The sequence below is a fragment of the Diorhabda sublineata genome, chromosome 7 (assembly GCF_026230105.1).
Source record: "Diorhabda sublineata isolate icDioSubl1.1 chromosome 7, icDioSubl1.1, whole genome shotgun sequence".
Lineage (NCBI taxonomy): Eukaryota > Metazoa > Arthropoda > Insecta > Coleoptera > Chrysomelidae > Diorhabda > Diorhabda sublineata.
Window position 1 is genome coordinate 14,501,187 of NC_079480.1, and position 15,382 is coordinate 14,516,568.

A 15,382-nucleotide genomic window follows, 5' to 3' on the forward strand; every position below is an offset into this window, starting at 1 on the left:
TGATGATGATCTCACTCGCCGCTATTGTGATTGGTCAGGCTCATTTGACATATCTTCAAAATCAGCATGATTTCATGATAAGCTTGATTCTCCGATGTCTTGTTTTAAGGCACTCAATTGAACGAGGCTTCCAACCAATCGACAATCTGGCTATCAAGCAGAACAACGTACGAAAAGCAGTGTTTGCTATACATGATGATAACCATACTGAGCAGCCAGTGGTTGCCGTACTGATCAACAAGTCCCCGGCCAAAACGTGGCTGTGTTTGTTTGTTTCAATCTTTCGAAATGAGTCTCTGTGATCTAGATAAACGTAAACTCCCGTTTTTATATTTGTTTTCAACCACGAAAGACTCTATAAGATAGCAGACAGCTTCATAGTATCTTATTCATAACGATTTCTTGGTATTCTGAATGTATACTGCACATCCAACTATGGATTTCAACAATATCCGGTGATGGAGTAATCGACTGGTTGGGCAGCTTAGTTGCCTCGTCAAATACAAGTCTAAGGGTGCAAAACAAATTTTTAGGAACTGAAGACTTGGTGATGCACTTAAACACAACTGGTTCTCACAAAATATTCGATATTTCTTTTATCACTTTTCCATAATCTTAAAAACTCCACACATGATTTACCAATAGAATTTTGAGACGTTATCAATAACGATTTTCTAAGCTACTGACTTGAATATTATCTCTTTCTCTGTCTTGGAAATTCCACAACGTTTACAGAAGTGATACATCCTGTTGTTAAGAAGCCATTTCATTAAAAAGTTTTCCCAAATCGGAACGAAATGTTATTTTATTCGCGCAAATGAAAACTTGCATACTATATGCGAAGACGTATTTCTGTTGGTATAATAACCCTCAAGAGAAATATTCTTGTACGATCGCTTACGAGGTATTCAATTGGGAGACGTATGAAGCCAGAACATGAATATTTTTAAGAAAAGGTACTTGTAGTGATGAGAATATATGTGGTTAAAACATGATATTTTATGATAAATGTCGAAACAGCTACAAGTTATAAAAATTATACTAAAAAAGATATAAAAAGAATGTTACGCTTCAAAATATAAGATATATGATCATTGATCACTGATTTTGAATACGGGTGAGAAAAATTATTAAAACAATACAATAAAATGTCCGCTCAATTCGAAATGAATTAAACATCAATCCTCTAAACAATATGTATTTAAAAAGTTGAATTGAGAAGTTAAAAATGTTAAATATTTCTTGTGTCAACTGCTTAACTGGATAAACAAGAAAGGAAAAAAGAAGAACTACGATCCAGCTGTAAGTAATAACCTAACCTAATCCTCATGTTCATCATACTCGATACACTACCAAGAGCAGTGGGAATGAGGTTAAATCCAAGCAAAACATCATCATCAACAATTTACAGCTGTACTAAGATTTAGATCGAAAGAAGATACAAGAAATTATGGCGAACATCACCAAGTGAAGATTTGAAGAGCTGAACACATACTTCAACGTCCAGAGAAATTAGATCAGAAGAAGATACAAGAAATTATGGACTACATCACCAGCACAAGATTAGGGAAACTGAAGACATACTTCAGCTGACGAACTGTGAGATCTGGGTCCAGTTGATAGATAACGATCAACCAAAAAGAAATAAATCACCTTCTAAATAGAATACGTTTTCCTATACTCTGAAAACTTTTTGTAAAGTGTTTCGATACAAAAAGTGAACATTATTCATGAAACACCCGGAATAAAAAAAAGAACAATAGAGAAACTGATAGCCATATATTATTGAGAGGTAATAGGAAGGTCTCCCTCAAATATATAGTTCTTTATGTGAACAATTCCAGAAGGAGCAGACTTTTGCTAATTTATTTGAAATTAGGACTACTGAAGCTGCACTGAGAGAAGGAATCATTATGAACGTATGAAGAAAAGGTTACATTCCCTTTGGATAGTGACATCATAAAATGGATTCGAAGAAAATGAGATAGCTAGAGCTGTTAATAAGTGCTAAGTAGGTGGAAAGCATATTTTTCTACTAGAAAATTATGTAAATCAATTTGATGATATTTATATCTTCCGAGCTTGCTGCACGAGTTAATAATCACATTTTGGACTACCACAAAGCAAATTTCTTCTTCATACTACTACCTGAGTTATTTCTTTTGATATTTGTTATTATTTTTAGCAGAAATATCTAAATTATTACATTCGCAATTTCAAATTCATTCCTTTATATTCCAAAAAAGCTCCCTATGAATTCCGGAGCTCTCCAACTTATTTATGACTTCGACGGCAATAACCCAAACGCATTGCCTACCATATTTCTGTCGGCGCGTTGCCACAGCGAGCGGTCTTGCCAAGATCCCTCTTTTCACATCGTAAATTTCAGATTTCCACGCTAAAAGATACATACACTTACACTCTAGAGACTCGGGATACTTAAGAAACGGTATAATATTTTCGAGAGTATAGTGACCCCTTAGCAAATGGATATTCGACATCGGAATTTAATACTGATTAAATCCATTAAGGAATAAAAGAAAAAACCACTAATTTCGAAAGTCCGCGACTTTAAGCAGGTTTAAGATTAAATTTATTACTTATAACATCACTCCCTTAGTCCTGTGACTGACACACAGATGGCGTTGACATTTTGTCAAATCCATATGACGTTTACGAAATATCAACTGCCAAAAGACTCCATTGAAAAGAACCATTTTGTAATGGTTTGCTGAATTTAAACTTGGTCGTACAGATATTGATGATGGTGAACGTTCTGGTCGACCAATTGATGTGATTACTCCAGAAAACATCAAAAAAGTCTAAAAATTCGTGATATCTAATCGGAAATTCCAATAGCGTGAAATTACTGATGCCGAAAAGATATCAGAAGGTAAATTGAGTGCCGAGTTTCTTCGAGTTGATCAATAACAACGTGTTGATTCAGATCGGCGTTCGAACATGTTTAGAGATTTTTTGCTACCATATATGATAATAGACTCAACATGGTTCCATCACTTCACTTCGGAATTAAAACGATCATAATCTGAGTGGACTGCTGCGGGTGAACCACGTTCGAAGTGTCCAAAGGCACAACAGTCATCTGGGAAATTTATGTCTTCAGAATATTTGGATACGTTGTTAATCTCCAAAAGGAAGAGACAATTAATAGCTTCCTCATCCTTGGTATAGTCCAGATCTGGTCACCAGTAATTACTGGCTATTCGCTGATCTTAATAAATGCTCGCTGGTAAGAAATTCAGCTCAAATGAAGAAGCAATTGCTTAAATTGAAGCTTATTTTGAAGCAAAAAAAAATACTTCTACAAGTACGTCATCGTGAAGTTAGAGAAGCTTTGGAATGATTGTATTGCTTTTGAAGGAGATTGCAAATAAATGTTTTTCTTAGTCACACGACTTATTAAGTGATTTTATATGTTTCTGAAGATAATAACTCACTAATGGAAATGCAAAAAATGGTTTAGGAGAATGCTTAAAGCAAGCGGAAAGTGATCCCAAGCATTATTACCATTGATGATAGTTGGTTATTTTAGTACGACCCAAAACCAAAAGCCACAATCAATACTAAATGATCTAAATCCTTCGAATCCACCTTGACAAACCGTGATTCAAGTTTGGTATCGTGAAAAACTTGCAAAAAAAAAGCGGAAATTTCATCCTCTTGATCCATCTGAGATATTGCGACATTCTGAACGTCTGCCCCTAATTATTTATGAAGAATTCTCCACAAACACCTAAATTTTTATCATAACCGATGAAGCTCATTTTTTGCGCACATCAAAAGCAGATTATCGTGTACAATTACCTTAATTAGAATATTGGTTGCTAGTTGTTTGAGGAAAATGAAGTCGCACAAATTAACATTCAAATTAAGCTTTTGTAAGGATTATCAGTAACAGAGGAATCAATAGTTATTACAATTGACTAATTTTCGTATCGCATCAATTACAATATTACCTTTGCAAAATGTAATTAACAATAATCTGCTTGCCTGAAATTGAAGGAACCCATTCAGAAGGAGTCGTTTCTAAATGAAGAACATTTCATTAATATACAGGTTGTTTCAAGAAAGCTGATCCCGTCTCTAAGATAGATAGAAAAATATTTGGGGTCAGTAAAAAATTTTCGTAATGCCATATTTAAGATGAACGGCACTGGAGAAGAAGAAATTAAAAACATTTTTTATATGAATCCACATGTCAAAAGGGTACCACACTCATTTGAGGTTAATGTTCGGGTAGCAACTTTGTGTTATCATATTCTACCTGGAAATTTAAATGGTGATAAATACCTGGATTTTTTGAGCAATCACAAACGAGCGAAGGTCTCTAGGAAGCTCCACCGCACTTTGAAGATGTCGTAATTTTCCGGATCGATGGATTGGTAGAGGTGCAGAAGCTCCGATTCATTGGCCACCTCGGTCATACGATTTTAATCCTTTCGATTTCACAGTTTGTTCTTAAAGAAAACGTTCATGCTATAGAGTTGAATTCACCTCAAGAACTGAAAGACAGAATTCAACGTCAATTAAATAACCTCATAGCTACCGAACCATTATGAAAGATAACCTAACCGCAAAATTCCACAGAACACTTTTTACTTGTCGGTTGATTTAAAAAATATATATAGGAGGTTTATTTGAGAAATTTCAGTAGTAAACCAGAAGATTTTTTATCAATATATGTCATATTTGAGCATAATTTAAAATAAATTTGCACTAAAAATTCAATAATTTTGATTGTTTGGATTCTGTTTAACAATATGAGTAAGATAACCTAAAAAATTCATCATTATATCAGCATCATGATAACTAGAAACAATATTAAACTAGACTTCTGGTAGATTACTGCTTTGTCAAACATCATCTTAAGACGATAAGTGTGAAAAAGAACGATTAGTGTCCTGTTTTATTTAAGCAAAGTACTTCGAAAGAGTAGTGCTAATGTAAAACCCCCAAGCAAACTATTTTCTAGTTTTTTACGTATCCTAGAGTACCTTTTTTAAAAACCCCTTTACTCGTGTTTTAGGCAAGGGCACTTACGAAAAAAAAAAGGAAAGTAATTTTTGTTACTCTGGAAGCTATTTGCAGTGGTCTTCCTTTTCCTGTGTATTCATGAATCTTAAGACAAGCATTAGAATCATGAACGCATTTAATTTACTGTTTGTTCATAACAAGGAAACATTTGAATGTAGCTTGCATCGTTTCCTTCCTCAATGTAAAGTGTAAACTACACCCACTTTAGGTCGGAGAGAACGAGAAGTTTTATTTATTTCTCTTTTGGTATATACAAAGTTCAAATAGCGAAATTTCTATTGATTTTATGTCGAAGGCAGAAACAGTTCGAATATTTGTTTTTTGTATCTATTAAATGTTTAATAAGTATTTAGAAACTCAAAATTATACATATTAAAAACATTGTTGATATTCGCTTTTTTAAAAACATTTTTTTAAATGAAATATATCGTCCAAAGTGTTCATAGATATGGACAGATCTTCGAATATCAATTGCAGAAGAGAGTTAGCGACGTACAATCAATATTTCATAAAAACGAACGGTACTTATACCAAATTAACATCTAACAAACCGTCAGTCCACGTGGACTCATCATCTCCACTGTTTACCAATGAAAACATCGAATCGTAAACATAAATGCATTTCTATTGGTCGAAGCTATCGGAAGGTGTATCTACACAGTTTCTTCGAAATACTCCTGCCAGATATCGATAAGCAGTGGCGTCGCTTGATGAGATTAATTTAATTTATAAATTTCTTTGAATAAATATAAATATGGCGTTCTTTAGATCATCAGTCCAAGTAGGACTACAATTAAGTGCATCTGTCTACTAAATGAATAATAATTTATAATGATTCGTTGCCTTTTAAATTTATAAAAATAATTATTTTATAAAATGAGGTATCTACGCCTATAGTAGATCAAACAAAATTTTCGGCAAGGGTTTCAATAATCTGCAATTGATATTGGAAGAACTATAAATAAATTTACTTATAACAAAGCTTGTTGAACTAAAAATAGACCAGTGCATTTACGAAATTACGTGACAAAATTGATAGCAGCTATCTTGTTCTAGGGGTTAAATACAAGTTATATGCACAAAATTCAACATTTTTTGTCTATGCGTTATTTTTTTAAACAATAAAAACACCAAAAAATCGGCATCAATTTTGTTTTTTGCGTTTTGCGCTGAACTTATATTTTAGAGAATTGAAAAATCTTCAAAACAAGCTTTTATAAATTAAATTTCGATCATTTGTTGCTTAGATAATTTAACCGAAAGGAGAAAATTTTCAATTTTTTAAATTGTTTATAATTTGTTTAATTTTGAATGTAAAGGTTTCTTATTCAGTGAAAACCGAGATCTCGATGTACTCAATCAATGCCCTAAAGATGGGCCCTACGGCCACAATAGTTTTTGCAAAATGGCAATTAGAGTAAAGCAGAAAATACGAAATATTTCCCCATAAAATTAAGTATTTTCACCTAGAATGCATAGTATTTTATGCCAGTATAAATAACTGTTTATTTAGTTAATAAATAAGTCTTACAAAAAATTGCAAAATTCATAGAGGGGAAAATTCTGGAAAAGTTATTAATTTTAGCAAAAAACTAATGTGACAGCTAACTTTTTTCTTGCTTCTTTTCGTTATCCCCACTCCTCCGATGTCACGGCTTCACGGAGCAGTGGAGAGAAACAGTGTCACTTATATTGCTACCAAATACACATTTTCAATAATAGTGTATTGATACTTTTATTGATAAAAATTTCAAGCTTCCCCTACAAAATAACGCAAAAAACATTCCTTAATATTAGAAAACAAAGCCGCAATGAATTTAAAAAAAAAAATGTCTAGCTTCGCCCCAAATGAAACTGCCAGCTTTCCGAATATTAGTATTACGATATATAAAATGTTTAAAAAACAATTAATTTTGAGGTCCAAAAAAAATTTAAAAAACTGAGATATGGGTTATTTAATTCAACTCTTCTTCTTTCCAAATGATGATAGGACCATCCGGTGACCAAGAATGGCCCTTTGAAAAAAAGGGCCTCCTATGGTTTAATTGCTATTTTGTAAAAACTATCGGGGCCACAGGGCTCATCTTTAGAGCATTGATTGAGAACATCAAAATGTCGGTTTTCAGTTAATAAGAAACCTTAATATTCAAAATTAAACAAACTATAAACAATTTAAAAAATTAAAAATTTTCTCCTTTCGGTTAAATTATCTAAGCAACAAATTATCAAAATTTAATTTATAAAAGCTTGTTTTGAAGATTTTTCAATTTTTTACAATATTGCACAGAGTAACAAAATCGAGTCTTGCATAAATTCAGCCGAAAACGCAAAAAACAAAATTTGCATCGATTTTTTGGTGTTTTTATTGTTAAAAAAAGTAACGCATTGACAAAAAATGTTGAATTTTATGCACAAAACTTTTATTTAACCTCTAGAACACGATGGCGTTGTTTTTTTTTTCTATTATTAATTCTTCCAATATCAATTGCAGATTATTAAAACCCTTGCCGACAATTTTATCTGATATTTCATACTCGTAGATACCTCAATTATGAATTAATAATTTTTATAAATTTAGAAGGCAAACGAATCATTATAAATTATTATTCATTTAGTAGACAGATGCACTTAATTGTAGTCCTACTTGGACTGATGATCTAAAGAACGCCATATTTATATTTATTCAAAAAAATTTATAAATTAAATTAATCTCATCAAGCGACGCAACTGCTTATCGATATCTGGCAGGAGTATTTTGAAGAAACTGTGTACCTACGCCTTCCGACAGCTTCGGCCAATAGAAATGCATTTTAGTTTACAATTCGGTGTTTTCATTGGTAAACAGTGGAGATGATGAGTCTACGTGGACTGACGGTTTGTTAGATGTTGATTTGGTATAAGTACCGTTCGTTTTTTATGAAATATTGATCGTACCTCTCTAACTCTCTTGTGCAATTGATATTGGAAGATCTGTCCATATCTATAAACACTTTGGACGATATATTGCATTTAAAAAAATGTTTTTAAAAAAGCGAATATCAACAATGTTTTTAATATGTATAATTTTGAGTTTCTAAATACTTTTTAAATATTTAATAGATACAAAAAATAAATATTCGAACTGTTTCTGCCTTCGACAGAAAATCAATAGAAATTTCGCTATTTGAACTTTGTATATACCAAAAGAGAAATAAATGAAACTTCTCGTTCTATCTGACCTAAAGTGGGTGTAGTTTACACTTTACATTGAGGAAGGAAGCGATGCAAGTTACATTCAAATGTTTCCTTGTTATGAACAAACAGGAAATTAAATGCGTTCCTGATTCTAATGCTTGCCTAAGATTTATGATTACACAGGAAAAGGAAGACCACTGCAAATAGCTTCCAGGCTAACAAAAATTACTTATTTTAAAAAATTGTACGTTGAAAGCTTGATTATTACAGGGTGGTACAGACTGGTAGTCTACATTCTCGATAAATCCATAGTGTTAGACAAAATGAGATACAAAGCTGTTTTTAGTCGTTCTTTAATTGAAATTCTCTCCAATTGAAATATATAATCAAGAGTTTTATAAAACATTCCGTGTATCCTTTCCTCACACTGAAAAAAAATAATTCCTGTGGATTCTTATTCATTGAAACCTTTAGTTAAGAATATGCTTCATCCAAATGCTCTTCCAGAATCATGTTTACACCTTTTTTTTATAGTTTATTCCATAACTTCGTTTCCCAATGTTACTTCTTTTACTAATTGTTGGTAAATCTCAATTTCATGGTAGTTTTCAACGCTCCAGCTTTTTCTTTCCCTATACAAACTATCTCGTTTGTTAATATTTCGTAAACGTTTGGTTTTTTTTAGTTTCCACATATCTACATCATTAATTTTCTTACGCTTGTAATGTTTCTTGTCTTTCCTTCTTAATTTCTCTTTATTTCGTTATATATCATTCATTATTCTGTTTGCTTTTCCTAGTTTTCGCTTATGTTTTCTAATTCGCTTTTGTCCTTTTACTTCAAAACATTTGTTGAGATAATTCAGGTAGATCCTCATTTTCTAAATCAACTTCAAATGTTACAGTCTTAAATATTTAATGTATTAAACGTTACAACGAAAATAAATATATTTTCCTGGGATAACGAACTCGAAAACTCGGGATAACAGGTAACCATCAGTCAACAATGATCCTTTTTCCTCAAATTTATAACACAAATTAATGCGATTATATTAAAAAGGACATCTGAGTTTGCTTAGGACGATGAACAACTTTTTCGAAGTAAATATAATAATTAACGTCAATCAAATACATTGAATCACATTGTAAATATAAAAATCAATTTAAGGCGACTAAATACGCAATATCACCAAAAAATTTATTGAGAATAAATATATTCCCCTATCTCCCCCACGTACTATCATTTAAAATTTAACTGTTCCTGTTTAATTACTTTAAACGGTATGAAAAAGTGTGTGGAAAGTAAACACTCGATTCAAATATGGTTGTTTCAGTGGTATTTTGGTTTATATTTAATTATAGAATACGATTCTATAAAATGGAATGTTATAATAACTCAATTCAGTTAAATTAAGATAATAAATAAATTTATAACCTTACTACGGGATCTGTAAAACGATAAATATCTTCAATATTCATGAAGATAATTAAAGTTCTAATTTTATTGGTGAATATTTAATCAGTGACGTAGAAGAAGTGTAACTGAAATTATTACTAGTGCATTGAGGAAAGTTAAAAGTATTTAGTTGGTAAGTTGGTAAACATGTGACATTATACTTCGGTGTTGTCAGATTTATTATGAGAATTTCTTCACGAGGGCGGCGTGGAAAAGTTATTTACGTTTATAATTATTTATTATACAAGTCTTTTGAGGCATTATTCAGTAATATGCGTTTTATAGAGTACGAGAAGAGTAGCGATTGCGACAAAATTGTCTTATAAAATAAGTAGTACACAAAATTTTGCTATTTTGGTCTGTTTTTCCAATTTAAATTAAAAGGTTATTTAAACATTATATAAGGAAAATTGTATAATTGGGTGGTAACACTGATAAACAATTGAAAGTTTTAAATTTTTCTTGGTTGACACGTCAAATATTAATACACATTCCCAGAATTACGTAAAGTGGCAGGAGAGGCCATAAATAATTTGTCTCCAAAAAAGTTGTACAGAAAAATACACAATCACATTTGAAATTTTGATGTTATGTTCAAAGCCTTCTACTTTCGTTGATCATTGACTGCCACTACTATCTACAAAGTTCCTATTTCTGTCAAAATCATTATACTTTAGATGCATTTCGTGCTTGTTTCATTTCGTTGACGAGATCATCAAAAAAACTTGTTCGATGGCAGTATTCTTCAGATATATAGCGTGATCATAGGAAATAAAAATTGTTTTAATTATTCAACAAAATTATTTCAATTAATTATTAGGAAAAAAATTCCAACGTGGCAACGCCGTAATTCTTCTCTTCCACATTATGTACTGAAATCCGTTCTAACCATTGACGTAGAACCAAGGGGTTAATAGAAATGATAAGAATATATTGAAATATTTTAAATAATCGTTTTAAGCAGGGGCGTAGTGATACGGGGTTAATAAAAATGATAATAATATCATAAATAAACATTTTCTAGTTCTAACCAGTGGTGTGGTACTGAGGGGATAATGATAAAAATCGATTTAAATATTTTAAATGATCGTTGCAACCAGGGGCGTAGTAATAAGGGGTTCATAAAAATTATAGTAATATTAAAAATATTTTTCAGTTCTAGCCAGTGGCGTGGTACTAAAGGGATAATGATAAAAATCGATTTAAATATTTTAAATGATTGTTTTAACTAGTGACGTGGTATTAGGAGGTTCATCAAAATGATCGTAATATAAAAACATTTTCTAGTTCTAGTCAGTGGTGTGGTACTAAGGGGATAATGATAAAAATCGATCTAAATATTTTAAATGATAGTTTTAAACAGGGGCGTAGTAATAAAGGGTTAAATAAAATGACAGTAATATTGAAGACATGGTCTAGTTCTAGCCAGTGCTGTGGTACGAGAGGGATAGTAGAAATGATAAAAATCGATTTTGATATTTTAAATGATTGTTTTAACCAGGGGCGTAGTGAAAGTGGGTTAAATAAAATGATAGTGATATTAAGCTATGTCAAACGTTTGCTTAAATCAGTGACGTACAAATAAGGGGAAACTAAAAATGATATAGTATTATTGAAACCACGTTAAATGTCAATTTCAACAATTCACTTCGTACAAGGGTGATATTTTAAGGATATAGGATCGGTAAAAATGAAAAAAATGCATAATACATGAAATTTTAGCACCATTAATTCAATATAACACTTAAATAATTTTGTTTCTCATTGTAGTATTACGAAAACAATATGAGTTATAATTTGTTTGGTCAATCTACCGCAAGATAGATAGAGAGATAGAGAACTTAGAACTATATTATTGGGACCGGATACATAACTTATCTAATCGTCTCTAATCCAGTAGATAACAAGATATATTCGATTCAATAGTGCACAATTTCAACAGGGAACATTAATACCCCAGTATTTCCAGTTGAATTGACCTACGTGTTACTTTAGTCCAGTGAATTATTAATCTGAGCTAAAAGATAGTTATGTCCCACCCTGTATAAACAAAATTATGAATTAGTTACCCTTGAATATATTTATGTAGGATGAGAAGTTTCCTGCATTATCATATTTTACCTTAACACTATAAGATGGCGTTACAGTCAAATATAATATACAATAAAAAAAATTTCAATGTTTTTTATATAATTTTACAGGATAGTATTGAATTTTATCATTGTAAAAAAATTTAGATAAAAAACTGAGTATACACAAATTAATGGCATACTTGGCAACGTCAAATCACTTTTGTGGATAATATATTGTTAGGAAATACTTTGAGATTCAAATGCACTTTTTTCAATTTATATGAAAGCTCATAATGAAACAAAATCTTTCTACTGTCTAATCATAAAAGAACAAAAACTTACTTTAGATGGTATATACAACAAAAACAGCATTCTGTTGAAGACAAGCAAAATTAAAAAGTCGTACAATGCCCGGAAATGATTCAACAAGAAAAAGATAATAGCAAGGTTGAATGGAGGTCAAAATTCTATGATAGTTTCCAAAATGAATAGTTTTCATAAAACCTTTGTACATGATTTCTAATAAAATTGTGAAAATTAAATAAATTGATACTCAAAAAGTTTATTAGTAATTTTAATCTTAATGCATTCTTTGTCACGATTCTGCTCCAACTCACTTTCTCACTAAAAAGATATATCCTATTCTCATAAAATGTTACGTACTACCGTCTTCCAATAAATGGAATTCGATATAAACTTTCTCATAAAAAAGATTTCAATTTCAATAACAGTAAAAATTAAAAAGTTTACTATCTCCATATCTAGTCTATAACAAGCGATTCCGTTACCAATAGAGTAGGCATGCCTAAAAGTGAGAGCGTCTTGCGAATGAAAAGAGAAAGAGAGTCTTTTGTTGCGTACTGCGCATGCGTGTCCATGATTCAACGGACAACGGTAAAGTCACTGTTGCCAGAGCTAGTACAATTGTACAATTTTAGTACATTTTAGTGTATTTTATACACTAGTACATTTTTCCTTTTTTCTAATATATTTTCCCTGCGTTCGCAAATATAATATTTTATATTTTCGTTTAATAAAATAAACTAGAAATTGTACTAGATTGTAACAATAATTAGAAAACCGAGCCAAGTTGATTTACATTTAGATCGTGAGATTTTTATACTGCATTGCTAATTTTATCGGTAAACTTTATATAAATTTTTCATCCTTAAAATAATAATTGACACAGTCTATAACATTTTTGGAAAAAAAAATTCAATTTAAACTTATGTTTATACATCTTTCTAAAATTTTATTAAATTTGTTTGAAAAATGTACAATCTAGCTCAATTTTTACATTCAGCTTTTAAATTGTGGCAACACTGGGTAAAGTGCGTACGTATTCTAGTCATTCAGCGTGATGTGTCGAAGACTGTATTAAAATAATCTTCGCCGTATGGTTTCATAAAATTTTAAAATTAGATAATAGATAAAACAAATCGACTCTTGTAAATCTCATTATTAAGATACTGTGCGAAATAATTTATAAAGAGCGTAAAAAATGGCTAGTCGTTTGTTATTTATTGCTGACAAATATTTTATGAAGGAAGTACAGTTTTAAGTAAACAGAAACTTTTTGAAAACTTGAATATATTAAATTTTATGAGTAGCAAAAAATAGCTGATGTGCATGACCTACGATTTGAAATATATAGGTAATCGAATGTATCATACGAAGAAATTGTATTGGAAGGCCGGAAGTAATATTAGTATACGAACTGGTTTTTTACGTAGTTGTACTAATTTATTAATAAAGAATTGTTAAATAAAGTGTTTTATTTAATTCTAATTGAGTTTTGGTCCTTCAGAGTATTCCATTTTGTTTACGTACTGATAAACTGAATTTATTCTTCAAATTACGTGCACTACTGATAAATAATGTTGACTTAATGGGATGCAACAAAAAATTTTGATTGATAGAATAGGAATAAATTTTCAGTTACAATGATAATTAATCAACGTTGCAAAATTAATTCCACAAATAAAATATAGAAGAATACCAAAAAATTCTCTCAAAACAATATTCCTATAAATATACTAGCATAAAAAAATTTTTAAACCTATTTTTATTGAATATTACTTGGGAAATATATAATTGTTTTCATTGCACTAGATTTCGTTTATCAACAGTATTGCAGGAAAGATCTTATTCTGTTTCAATTCATGTTCAGACACGAAATCTAATCAACGCGCATGCGCCATTAGACAGAGACAGCAATACATAAATTATTCTCTCTCTCTCTTTCTATCGGCCAGACGCTCCCACTTGTATGGGCGCCTGTAGCATGCCTACTTTATCTGTAAAATCTCTATGGTGAATTCATACTACCAGTGACATCTATTACGTAAACGATAAAACAAAATACTTAATGAACATAAATATAAAAATTGTAATTTGAAACTGTTGAATTTCATAATAAAACTATTAATTTTTTTTTATAATTAAACGATTATTTAATAATAATAGTTTAATTAAACTGCATTTCATTATTTTGTTTTTCAAAAGAAAAGATCCATTATTTTAATTCAATGTTTATACTACTAGCGACGTCTATTAAACAACTGTGCAACTCATTGTAACTAAGAAACCAAGGTTACTATATTATTAATTATCCAATAGGAATATTAAATCAAAAAACCATATTTTCACACATTTATGAATCTTTGAAATATTTATTACATAAAGTAATTATTTTAACTATAAATTTAGACTATAAGTGACATCTAGTAAGCAATAGCTGCACTTTTTTAGTCACAAAGGTAAAAATGCTGCCTAATACTAGCGAACGGTAATTTGAAATTGACAAATGTTCGAAATAGATGTCGACACTCTGCTACACAAAAATCTATGTTTTGTTTTTTCTTGTAGATAGAGCTGAATGTTCTCTACGTGTTTTTAATATTTTGCTGTTTTTTATTCAATTTATTCATTAGTTAAAAAATCATATAGTTTCAGATAGTTAATTACATTTGATTAAATGTTTAACTTTATTTGCTCTCTTAATAACTAAACATTCCAAAATGTCACCATCATATCAAGTATTTTTTTCTATTTTCTCTTTACTTAAATTTTATAGTCACCTTCATCTAATATCGATATTGATATAATTAGAGTCCTTCTATACGTAATTTAATGTGTATATTTTTCCGCTTTTCTCAATTTTCCTACATCATTTGATTGATATTCTCTGGAAGACTCTAAATCGATTTTCAAAGGCGTCGTAACGTTAGGCGCCTCTCCGAACCCAACAAAGTCACAAGCGTATGTAGAAATGTTTATACAGAAATCAATTTGTAAAGAATTTACAACATATCAGCTAAAAGACACTATCTGACTATTGAATTATACAAATTTATCTATCTCGGAAATGTTTAATGGACCATATTGTAGATTATGACGTTATTAAAAAGAACTTTAACCTATTTTAAGCCCGTTAAACACTTCATATACTTTAATCGAAAAGATATTTAAGTATTTACTTTTTAATTCTTGTATTAAATAACATTAGTTGAGTTTTTGATTATTATCTTGTAGTAAGTATCAAAATTCATTTGATACAAGCAATTTCTTATCAATTTACGCAATTTTCTAACTTATCTTCAACGTAGATGCCAGATTTAATAATA